We start from the raw sequence: 13,141 nt of genomic DNA on the forward strand, positions 1-13,141 counted from the left end.
GTTTCCTGGCTGCTGTTAGTGCATAAGTTGGTCCACGTTACTCACCTGTCCATTTTACCTAAACAAAGTCACCTTTCAAAAAAAGTCATGAGCTACTCATACACAACATAAAATAAATTATAAACAGTTAATGGCTAGCATTTGAAAGACATCAGCTTCCTAATTATAAAAAAAATCCAATTAAAAATGAGATTATTGGGGCGCCTGGGTGGCGCAGTCGGTTAAGCGTCCGACTTCAGCCAGGTCACGATCTCGCGGTCCGTGAGTTCGAGCCCGGCGTCAGGCTCTGGGCTGATGGCTCAGAGCCTGGAGCCTGTTTCCCATTCTGTGTCTCCCTCTCTCTCTGCCCCTCCCCCGTTCATGCTCTGTCTCTCTCTGTCCCAAAAATAAATAAACGTTGAAAAAAAAATTAAAAAAAAAATGAGATTATTTCAAATGTTAAAGCACGAAGATTGAAGAAATGAGGAATATAGGTAGAGGTTATTGAGCCACTCAGATACGGCTAGTGAAAGTGAACTTGAAACTTTCTGAAAAGAATTTCGGTGGTATTAACAAGAATGGCTTCATTTTTCAATACATAGGGACACAGTAATTATTTTTTAATGAAGTAAACATTAAAACTTTCCTATAATATGATCATAGACAATTCAATCATATTGATAAAATAGATACTATACAACTTTATAAAAATTTTTAAGTTTATTAACTTATTCTGAGAGAGACAGAGACAGCACAAGCAGGGGAGGGGCAGAGAGAGAGCGAGAGAGAGAGGGAGAGAGAAACCCAAGCAGGCTCCTTGCTGTCAGCTTAGAGCCTGATGTGGGGCTCAAACTCACGAAACATGCGATCATGACGTGAGCTGAAACAGAGTCGGATGCTCAACCAACAGAGCCACCCAGGTGCCCCAGATATTATACAACTTTAAACTTACATTTATCAACCATCTCTCTCTGCCAGGGGTAAATGCTTTTAAATAACACTAAGTCTCGAAATCAAAATTTGAAGTATTCTCAAAAAAAATTTTTTGAAGTATTCTCAGTATTCTCGTATGAATTCGATTGCTCTAAAAAATGCATAGGGAAAATTTTTGCAATTGGTTTCCTAGGTGTGGAGTTATAGATACTTTTTCTCTGTATTGTTACAGTTTCAGCTGCTTCCCAAATTTTCTACTGAGTATGCAATTCTTTTATAATCAGAAATAACCAGTAAAATGAAAGGATGCAGCTTTTATATTAGAATTAGTAGTAGTAAATTATTTATCTAGAATAAGATAGAGAATGCTGGTTAGTTTAATTTTCAGATAATTAAATATTTATGATATGGTACATACTCCACATAGAGAGCCTGTCAGGAATACATAATGACATGAACCTAACAAAAACTACACAAACAGAAATCAGCTTTTCTCTTACAAGTTACAAGTCATTTCAACTGTCATACCTTTTGAGGATCACAATTACCAACACCAATGATCTTCTATCAAAATGTTTTAATCTCTTAATCTCTTAATTAACTTTCTCTTGTGTTCCTAAGGGAGTTTCTGCCTGTTCCTTCCGCCCCCAAGAGTTTACATCGGATTTTTCTCATCAGTGTTCTCCACACTTCACTTAAGGCTAACATTATTTTCTGTGCTTTACAAATGTGTCGCAGCTTCACAGAAAAGCATGCCACTTTGCCAAATTTTGCATCAACCCTTAGAACTGAGCCTTGAACCCCAGTCTGCAATCGGGTTCCCCCCTCGCCCGCTCCCCAGCTGCCTCTCCAGCTTCCAGCACTGGGCGCTGCAAATACAGAGGACCGGTAATTATTTGTTGGTTTAATATAATTTGTTTAGTCCCTGGAGGACGACTGATTTGCATTTTCTCTTTTTTATATTGATCCGTAACGCAGTCTGTCTTCTCCCCAATGGGTATTTGGGCACGAACTTGTTAGTGTCACTTTCCTGTGCTTTCAGGCGGGATTTCGCCCCGCAGGGTTCTCTGGCAGCCAGCTCCGATCACTATGGTGTCCTCGCTTCAGTTTTGACACGACATCATTAGCAGCTGCACCGCAGTCCTTGTTCGGGCTCAATGAGAGCGCACAAACGGACTTGGCACTGAGCGCAGCCAGGAGGGACCCACGGTGGAGCCGCCTAACGGACCAGCTCTCTTCCGAGCCCTGGACTTGATTTCTTATTTCACTGTGGAAGAGAAACAAAACAAAACAAAACACCCATCAGCACACACTGGTGTAGCGGTGTCTCCTGATATCTTGGAAACATTTCAGCAGGATTTACGGTCTTTCCTTTCCAGGGCCAGGCCTGGAGCACCGACTGGGATTAAAACCCCGCGGGGGGGGGGGGGGGGGAGGGGGGAGGGAGTGGGGGGGGTCTCATAACTCCATCAGATCAGTATAGCATGGAACGCAGCACTGCAATATTATGGTTTTTAAAATCATACAGGAACATGTAAATAGGTGCTTATGATGTGCAAATTCAGAAACTAAGGTATAAAATTACATGCACACACCGAATACCCCTAAATGCAAATAAGAGTTAAAAATGGTCACCAACAGGATTAATGGGGGCTGTATGTTAGGTGGTAGAGAGGGGCAGATTATTTAGTATTGCACTTAAGCTGTGTACGATATTTTTAAAAAACATATATTACAATTTCTATAAAATTGCAGTAGGCTGTCTTCAGAAAGAAAAGAAATATTTCTTTTAAGGCAATAAATAAAGGAGATGGTAAAAATGTTAACTCTGTTGCATTCTGAAGCATACGATCGTATTTCAAAACAAAATACCTTTGCATTATTGTTTGTACAAGAAAAGCATGTTTCATTTCCTTTAAGAGTGAACGTTCCTCACTAGGCACCTCATCCTCCCCCTCACCCCCAGGCAGCCTCAGTCCACAGATGATGTATACTGGAGCCCAAGCTGGTCACTGCACAAACCAGGTCCATAACAAAGGTCCGTACCATTGTTTTCTCTTGTCATAGGAACGCTTCTTTGCATTTATCTTACAGAAGATATTTTTTAAATCATATCTTATAAATCTTCCAACTAAAATTTATATATATCATTACATAGAAAGAAAAGGGAAATAGCCTTTCACAACTATTGACTACCATTCAACAAACTTTAATACATATTCTCTCATCTAATCCTCACAGCAATCCTCATGAGGTAGATACTATTATCCTATTTTACAGTTCAACACATCAAGACCAGAGAGGTGAAATAACTTGCCCAAAGTCACACAGCCTCTGCGGGGTGGATTCATGTCCTTGACAGGACTCTGGCTCCCTTCTCTTCATCCTCTTTCATCCTTCTACACACACACACACACACACACACACACACACACACACACGTTTTTTCTATATAAATGTGCTTCTGCAATACTTACCATTTTTATTGTTTTGCAGATTTTCTTTTTTTTTCTTTCATTCTCTTTTATTTTTTTACTTAAGAGATTTATCTGAGCCTAGAAGAACGCTGGCTATCCAAGCAGTTACCCGGTCCCCAGATCCGAGTGCGCCCTGTTGAGACTGAGCATGCCCTGTCCTGGTTCTGACGTGCACACATGACCTGAGTTGGCCCAGGCATACTGAAAGGAAAAACTTAGATGCCGTGGTCAAGGGGGGAGGTTTATGCCTTCCTCACAGTGGGCGGTCTGTCGCATAATCAAAAGGGAAACCAGCCTTAAGATGAAGTAAATTCTATAAACAATAGAACAATGGAAGGAACTTGGGTCATTAATGACACCATCGTGAGCCACGGAGTCAATCAATTCATGCCTGCTTCCGAACTCCTATTATGTGAAATAATAAATGTCCTTACAATGTAAGTCGATTTGATTTGGGAATTCTGTTACTTTCAACGGATGGCTGAGTAGTTCTATAGGATGCATTAATACGAGTAGAGTTATTTATTTATTTATTTAAAATGTTTATATATTTTTGAGAGAGAAAAAAACATGAGTGGAGGAGGGGACAGAGAATTTGAAGCCAGTTCTGTGCCTGACATGGGGCTTGAACTCACAAACCATGAGATCATGGCCTGAACCAAAGTTGGACGCTTAACCAACTGAGCCACCCAGGTGCCTCAAATAGAGTTGTGTTTTTTAAAGGGCAGTGTGCTCATAAATAATTAACTATTTCACAGGGGCAGAGGTGCCATGGGGGAAATACTGAAGGGGAATTCCTAATTTGTAGCATTTGTTTAATTTCTGTAATGTAACTATACTCACCACAGCTGTTTTCATGCTACCAACATGGTGTCACGAAAGACAGCTGGGGAGAGTTTGATTTCATTTGATTAATTTTGATTCACGTTTTAGTTGAATCAGTTTTGTCATTTTACTTCCTCTCGGTTTATTTTTGTTTTTCTTTTGATACTTATTTTCTAAATTATTGTTTTCTTAAAAATACATATATGGCAATAAATTTTTCTCTGAGTATAGCTTAAAATATATTTTATAGGTTTTGGCTATGAAGTTTCCATGTTTGTTTATTCTTAGTTTCCAACTTCTGTTTGATTTCCTCTTTAAACTGAGTCAATATACCATATTTTAATCTCCAGTTGGGCAGATTTTTGTTACTGTTCATATTATATATACAGTTCAGTTTAGGTAATATGGTCTCTATTATTTATATATCTTTTTTATGTATATGGAAATTATACATAGCCTAATACAGGATCAATATTATGAAGTGATCCATTGGCATTTTTTACAAAATAGTTTTTTATATAAAGTTTGTTGTAAATCTATAAAAATTAAATTTGTTAATGATGTTGCTCCGATCCCTTTGGATTTCTTTTTTTATACTCCAATTGTCAGTTTCTGAGTCTTTCTCTCCACTCCGTGGATTTTTAAAAATTCCTTGTGTTGCTAATAGTTTTTCTCTGTAAATATTAATCTTATTTTGAGGGAATAAAGGTTGATTACTATCATCTTTTTGATAAATTGCCTCTTATTAAATGGTATCTCTCTTTTTTATTTTTTATATTTTATGCTTTTTGTCTTGAATCATGCTACTAATATTGGCACTCGTTTTATTTTTGTTACACTTTACCTCATATACCACTCATCCTTTCTGGTTCTTTTTATTTTTTTTTAAGATTAACTTTCTGGGGGTGCCTGGGTGGCGCAGTAGGTTAAGCGTCCGACTTCAGCCAGGTCACGATCTCACGGTCCGTGAGTTCGAGCCCCGCGTCAGGCTCTGGGCTGATGGCTCAGAGCCTGGAGCCTGTTTCCCATTCTGTGTCTCCCTCTCTCTCTGCCCCTCCCCCGTTCATGCTCTGTCTCTCTCTGTCCCAAAAATAAATAAAGGCTGAAAAAAAAAAAAAAAAGATTAACTTTCTGTAAAGAGTGTTTCTCTGACATTAGCTTTCTTAATTTTTTTAAACTCAGTCTGACAGTCTCTGCATTTTACATACGAAACCCATTAACATACGTTGTGTTCATTTGCGTATTTGAAATTGTTCCTGACCAATTTGTATTCCGTTGTTTCTCTTCTCTTCTAACCTCTCTCCTGTGTCCCTGTTTTCAGTCATTCTTTTGAACTGATATATTGATTCTATCTCAGCTTTCAACCTAGTGTCCTTTTTTAAAGTTTCCTCTTGCATTCTCTTCTGAGCTCTGTAAGTTCATTTTTCAAATTTTATGAAAGATCTCAGATAAACAAAAATATATTGAAAATACTATAGGGGCGCCTGGGTGGCTCAGTCGGTTGAGTGTCCGACTTCGGGTCAGGTCATGCTCTCACACTTCGTGGGTTCGAGCCCTGCATCAGGCTCTGTGCTGACAGCTCAGAGCCTGAAGCCTGCTTGGGATTCTGTGTCTCCTTCTCTCTCTCTCTGGTCCTCCCCTGCTAGCACTCTGTCTCTTTGTCTCTCAGAAATAAATGTTAAAAAGATAAAAAATAAAAAAATAAATACTATGAATCAGAGCTATATACCTACCACCTAACTTGAGAAATGAGGAATCTGAAGAATAAGAACTAACACCCCTGCTCCCTGCTCAATCTCAAGACCTTGTTCTACTAGGAACCATTACCTTAAATTTGGTGTTTACCCCTTTTTGAAAGGCTTTGATCCATTGCTCCCAAGGCACTACACTTTCTTAGGGTCCACCTGTCTCAGTCAGCTCTGGCAGCTGCCTTGGGCATACCAAAAATAGCATAGGCTGGGTGGCTTAAAAGAGCAGAAATTTATTTTTCCATAGTTTTGGAGGCTGAAAGTTCAAGATCAAGGTGCCAGTATGGTCGGGTGCTGGTAAGAGTTCCCTTCCTGGCTTGCAGGTGGCACCTTCTTGCTGTGTCCTCCTCACATGGCCTTTCTTTAGTGTGCATGTGAAGGGAGAGAAAGGGAGAGAGAAAGAGAGGGAAGCAGAGAGAGATCTTCCTGTTCTTATCGTACCAACAATCCTATCGGATTAGGTTCTTGCCCTTACGATCTCATTGAACCGTGGTTACTTACGTGAATAGAGTCATGTTGGGGGTTAGACTTTAATATTTAAATTTGAGGGGGGACACAGTTCAGTCCATTGTCACTGCCTCTTTTATTTGTCCCTTTTTATGCCACCAAACTTTCAATATTGGGCTCAACCTTTAAACCTGTTTGTTCTTTACCTGCATTCTATTTCATCTCTTGCTTCTAATAGCACTGATGACCTCATTGCCAACTTCTGTCTTTGACCTCAAACCTGATTCATGCACTGTCTTGTCCAACATAGGTAATAGCAACTCTAGTTCTCCAGTCGCTCTAGCAAGTTACTCTTTTTTTTCTTAATTTTTTTTATGTTTATTTATTTTTGACAGAGAGAGAGAGAGAGAGAGAGACAGAGCATGAGCAGGGGAGGGGCAGAGAGAGGGGGAGACAGAATCTGAAACAGTCTCCATGCTCTGAGCTGTCAGCACAGAGCCTGACGCGGGGCTCGAACCCACGAACCGGGAGATCATGACCTGAGCCGAAGTCGGACGCTTAACCGACTGAGCCACCCAGGTGCCCCTCTCTCAAGTTACTCTTGACTCCTCTCTTTTTAAAACATCGTATATCCAAACTTTCGAAATTATATTCAAAATTTCTCCACTTGATTCGTTCAATAGCTCCTAATGTTTCACTTTTCCGTTTTTGTCACTTACATTCTGTTCTTAGCTCATCAGTCCAGAGGGATCCTGTTAAAACACAAGCCATTTGAATAAGTTTATGTTATAAAAGACAAAGAGAAGCTGTGGAAATGTTCTACATTAAATGAGACTAAAGATACAGAACAATTAAATGCAGTAGCTGACCTTACAGTGAATCCTGTACTGACAGAAAATAAATGCTATAGAGAACATTATTGGGTCAATCGAAAAGTTTAAGATGTTGTATCAATGTTATAGTTACTGAAATTAACAAATGTAATCTTCTTAGGAAATAGACACTAGTGATTTAGGGATATAGAGTCCTGATGTATATAACATATTCTCAGTATCCAGGAAAAAAAATCCATATATGAATTTTCTTTACTCGACATCAACACTTGCTATCATCAGATCTATTTTTTTCCATACTGACAGTAGTTAAATTGAACCATATCTTTATTTAATTTGTATTTTCTTTATTATGAGAGAAGCTGGGCATTCCAGCCCATGTTTATGCTCTCTTGTTTTTTAAGACCAGCCTCCAACTCGGTCATGATCTCGCGGTTTGTGAGTCAAGCCCCGAGTTGGGCTCTTCCCTAACAGTGCAGAGCCTGCTTGAGATTCTCTCTCCCTGCCCCTTCCCTTCTCATGCTCTCTCTCTCTCTCTCTCTCTCTCTCTCTCTCAAAATAAATGGATAAACTTTAAAGTAAAAATAAAAGCAGCATTTTAAATACACATCTCCTTTTCCTTTATTTTTTAGGAAGTGTGTGTGTGCAGAAAGATTGTGCAAATGATAAAGCTAATGAGGTAAAATACCAACAGTAGATAAAGATGGTTGGTCTTCAGATAACTGATGTTTTTTTATACTGGTCTTATTCTTGCATCTATTCTATAGATGCTTGAAGATATTCTATATGTTTGAAATTCTTTGCAAACAAAACTTGTATAAATCAGATTGTGTTATCCCTTTGCACACAATCTTCTAATGCTTGACTCTCAGGTCCCTACAAGGCCAAACTAAGATCCCTACAAGGCCTCCCATGGTCTGCAAAGCCTGCCCACTGGGTCCACCCTCCCCAGCACCTGTCCCACTTGATCCCAGGACACTCCACACCATTTGTGCCCCTCCTGCTGCATTGAGTGCCTCTATTTCCTGACCAGCCTGGTGGCTTCCTTCTGCTAAAGATCTGTACTTTTAAACCTTTTGTGGGGAACAGTCTCCCCACAGGTATCTGCCTAGCCAGCTTGCTCACTTACTTGAGGTCTTTGCTCAAATGTCACTTCTCAGGGAGGCCTACCCTGGCCACCTATTGAAAATGGCCACACTCCCAGCTCTCTGTATCCTCCTGTTTTGCTTGTTTTTTTTTTTCTCAATATTACTCATTTTCTTCACGCATGCTGTATCATGCACTTACATATTTTGGTTATTGTCTGTTGTCCTCTCCTAAAATGGAAGGTCTGTGAGGGATGATATTGTTGTGTGTCATGTTTATTGTTATATCCCCAGTGCCTCAAACAAACACTCTGTTTACTTGCTAAATGAATATACCATTTTTTTGCAAGTGTACAAATCTATGAGCACTTTAAAAATGTTTATTTTGTGAGAGAGAGAGAGAGAGCACACATGTGGGGGTGGAGGGGGGGGTCAGAGAGAGAGAGAGAGAGAGAGAATCCAAAGCAGGCTCCAGGCTGCCAGTACAAAACCTGACTCAGGACTCAAACTCACACACCATGAGATCATGATCTGAGCCAAGATGGAGAGTCAGAAATTTTAACTGACTGAGCCACCCAGGTGCCCCTATGTGCACCTTTTTAATGCAATGTCATGTCTGTGATATTTACATTGATTCAAACACTTCCAGTTTATTTCACTTTCACTGCTCTACATAATTTCGTTTTAAGATACACCACAATTTATTTTTCCTTTCTCCTAATCATGAGCACTGGGTTATTTATAGTTTTCCACTATCACAGTGTTGTCATTAACTTCCACACACACACTTATATATGAGCGTGTATCTCTGCACACCTCAGTGAGAGTTTCTGCAGAGTATATGCCTGGGAATGGAATTTCGGGATCTTAAATTTTGCCTTTTCACCTTGACCGGGTGTTCCTCCCTGAAGTGATTGTGCCAGTTTCCTCTCCCATTAAGAGTGCAACATAAGGTTTCTCTGCTCCCGGGGAGAACATTCAACACTGCCAGAGGTTTAATTCTTGCCAAATCTGATTGTGACATGTGCCTCCTCTGTGTTTTCACATTTTCCCGGCCAGCTCACTTGTATCCCCTCTTAGCTGTTGCATAGGCTCTACTTTGAATATGTAGATCTCCTTTCTTCCTTCTCTCTTCCTTTAGCTTTTCGGGATCACATATGAGTTTTTTCACTCAGGAGAATGTTTCCTCTTCCATAAGATAATTTTTCATGTGATGTATGATCTTCGCATGCCTTCTGTCTATGCCCCTTGCCTCCTCTTCTTTGCAGCGTCTCTGCACAGGTCCTCGCTTGTCGGTCTCTCCCCTCATAGAAACACAGCAAACACATTTGGCAGCACATCAAACCCTGCAAATCAGTTCCAAGGGCCCTGAAGAAGTGGCCCTGAAGATGGTCATGGTCGCACGGACAGCAGGGGGCAGATTCTCGCCTAGCATCCATGCCCTGACAGCCCATCCTTCTTGGCTCAACTTTCCCTTGGGTTACTATAAGGTGCAGGGCCCATACACCACCCCACCCCCCCAGGGCAGGATTCTAAGAGCAGAGCTCACTGGTCACTCGGTCTTACGTTCTGGGAATCGATGACTTACTCATCTTGACTCTTTTGACACATCTTTCACCGATTCGGAATTATTCCCTCAGAGCTTATAGTAGAAAGATGCTGAATATCCTAGCGCAAGCCAAACTTTGTCACTTTTCTTCTTGAAACATCCCAACCAAAAGGTCAGCATGGAGGCCTTTACCAACACGAAAGCCACGAGGACAGACCACTCCTTCCAGATCTGGGTTTGGGCCATGACACCGGCAACCAATTTTAGGATATTATTTCTTGATTTCCCTATTAAAAATGGGTGATAGCAGTAATTGCTTTGTGGCTTAGTAAATTAATTTTGGGGTGATTTTCAAATGTTCAAAGCCAATAGCCTTGTTATTAACACAGACGTTTTGAGTGTGAAAAGTCTTTCTCAGAAATACACAAGACCAAGAGCCCTCCTAAAATAATCCCCCGCTTCCAACAGTGAGACGCAGGGAACCAGATCAGCAAGTGACACGGTCACTGTCACTTCCTTTTTATGTGGCCCCCTCCCTGATGGGGCCGTGTATCCTTAGCTATGGCTGGAAGTGGAGGGGGTGGAGGGGGGAGCTGGGATAAATCTGGAGCTTTGAGTCCAGCTTGAGTCTGGAACTGATTCTCATCAAGTCTGTTATCTCCTTTCCCTTTGAGTACATCTCCTTCAAGTCGGGTGTTTACATCGCTGGCAGGTCATAACAGAACAATTGTTTCCTTTCTCTCTCGAATCCGAATCCCCTCCCTGCCCGCGCCAGCCCTGGGCTATGACAACTGGTGACAAACAATAAAAATAAGGTGTCAGTTTGGTTTTACTCTCAGCATCAGGACCAGTGCTATTTCTGTAGGATGGTTCTTCACCTTCCACGGCCTGCTCATGTCCTCCAATCTCTGTCTAAGCAAAAGACCATTGGCTAAGCCTTTCTAGATGATACTCTTAAAAGAAACTGCTCCCTGCCTCATGGCTGAATCAGTTGGTGCCAGCTTACAGCTCTTTGTGTTCTCTGATTTCATATTATTTAGCATCATAATTTGTGTTTGAGGTAGCTACTTATTTGTTTCAAAAAAAATTAGGGTTTTTCCCCCTGTATTTTCATTCTTTGTAATTTCCTTTGATTTTACAAATGGGATAGAACAAAAATAATTTGGATTATATGGGTATTTAAATAGTCTTTAATTAGATTTTTTTAAGGCTGGGGATAATAAAAACAAAATGCAAGGTAGTGGTCACCTCCACATGGCGTTAGGGGAATGGAATGGCGGAAGAGAATGAAAAAGTGTAAGTAGTTTCTAAGTGAGTGGCTGGGCTCCTAGCTTTTCATCTTGTTGTGATGCATTACATACTTTATTCTGCATGCATTTTTGTTCTTATCAACTATTGTACGAGAAAGAATTAATGCGTGACCCACCCCTTCTAGAATAAAGAGTTAGACTGAGATTCACTGCTGAACAAAGAGGAAGAGCCATTATCATCTGAAGGTAACTGGATACAGTGGTCAAAATACTGACGCTCATGAGGACAGAAGACAGAAGACCAGTTGATGAAGATAGAGGAGGGAATAGGGAAGGGCGATAGCCACTGTCCCTTCCTGGGTGGCGTTTATGGAACTCAGCCTTACAGAGAATTCAGGACAGTCTTAGAAATTGTATAAAGATACAGTAATGAGGTAGAATGGTTGCAATTGGGGAACAATAAGGAATATCAAGCATTACATAAAGACAAATGGGAATTATAGACTCAAGTACTGCTGTTGAAACCAAAATAACTTCTTATGTTTTTGTGACTGAACATTAATCCTCTTTTTTCAATGTTTTTTTTTTCAATTCTTATTTATTTTTGAGGGAGAGAGAGAATGAGTGGGGGAGGGGCAGAAAGAGAGAGAGATGCAGAATCCAAAGCAGGCTTCTAGTTCTGAGCTGTCAGCACAGAGCCTAACGTGGGGCTCGAACTCATGAACCGTGAGATCATGACCTGAACTGAAGGCAGACGCTCAACCGACTGAGCCACCCAAGAGCCCCAGAGCTTTAATCCTCTTAAGAGCAAAAAAAGAAGGTTCCTTTTTTTTCTTTTACTTTTTTCTTTTTGCTGAATTGAGCCTTTTCTCTGTGACTTTGTTTCCTCCAATGGCTTTTGTAGTTTTAATGCTCTTTCTCCTCTCCTAATAGGTAACCTCAGCCTCTAAGTAAATATGTCTCTTTCTGTCAACGTTGGAAATTAACCAATACCTAAGGTGAGAATTTTTGCAGTTTTACTTTCTGGCTCTCCTCTAAAACTAATCACAACTTGTCAAAATCATGTGAAATTTTAGTTTCATTTTTTACATTGCCTCTTTTTCCATTTGTAACAATCTGTTCTCCACGATTGTATAAAACGTTCCAACCTAATTATCAATAGTCACTTGTACTTTACATTTTACTGGTTTCTTCTCTCAGGTCTTTCTCATGTATCTGACTTCTCTGTCGAGATTATTTTATTATTTTGCTAAGATATAACCCTGAGTGATTTTTTGTTTCTTTCTCTGAGAGGAGTAGGTGAGTGCTTCGTGTTTGACATAACTGTGATCACAAGCATTGCGTAGGGTTTCAGATGAGTAAAAATCTCTGTCCTTAAGAACTTTGAAAACACTGCTGTGCTGTCATCCTCTGAGGTCTCTGACAGCAATCTCATCCTATTCTTCAATAGGATGAAGAATTTTTTCTCTCTGAAAACTATTACATTTTCTCTTTATCACTGAAGATCAGAAATACCATCAGGATTTGCCTGGATTGTTCCCCAGTACTTCAGAACCAGTGCCAGTTGATGACATATCTGTTTTTGGTCCAGGAATTTTTATTTTATTACTTCCTGGATCAGTTCTTTCTCCCTGTTTTATTTCAAACTATTAGCAGATATTAGGTCTCCTAAAGCTGTCCTGCTCCCTTACTATTTCTCTAATCTTTTGAGGTTGACTCTTTAATCCACATTTAGGGAGACTTCATGTATTTTAACTTCAGTTTACTACTGTGACTGGCAATTACCTACCTGTACCACAGAATATTTTATTTTGGCAATCATGCTTATTTATTTTTATTACCAAGAATTCTCTTTGCTCCATTTTCAGTGAAACTTGTTTTTGTGTTACAAATTACTTCATTAAGCCTGAGATTATTTCTACGGACCTTCCTGGAACTTGTTTTTAAGTTCTTGTCCCTTTTTCCCATTATGTCTGTTTCCTCTACGCTAATCTTCTTCCTTTTCTGACTCATCT

The 13,141-nt window shown here is 40.1% G+C and overlaps 1 long non-coding RNA gene across 1 annotated transcript; it reads right to left on the bottom strand.

Moving 5' to 3' along the window:
• Positions 1-1,288: 1,288 nt before the first annotated feature.
• On the bottom strand, positions 1,289-3,743 carry LOC123607629. The gene is made up of 2 exons (XR_006716819.1): positions 3,390-3,743; positions 1,289-2,179 (listed from the first exon to the last, which is right to left on the bottom strand). It is a non-coding gene; the product is annotated as an uncharacterized LOC123607629 (long non-coding RNA).
• Between the last annotated feature and the right edge of the window lie 9,398 nt (positions 3,744-13,141).

Source organism: Leopardus geoffroyi, chromosome A2, assembly GCF_018350155.1.
Source record: "Leopardus geoffroyi isolate Oge1 chromosome A2, O.geoffroyi_Oge1_pat1.0, whole genome shotgun sequence".
NCBI classification, from domain to species: Eukaryota; Metazoa; Chordata; class Mammalia; order Carnivora; family Felidae; genus Leopardus; species Leopardus geoffroyi.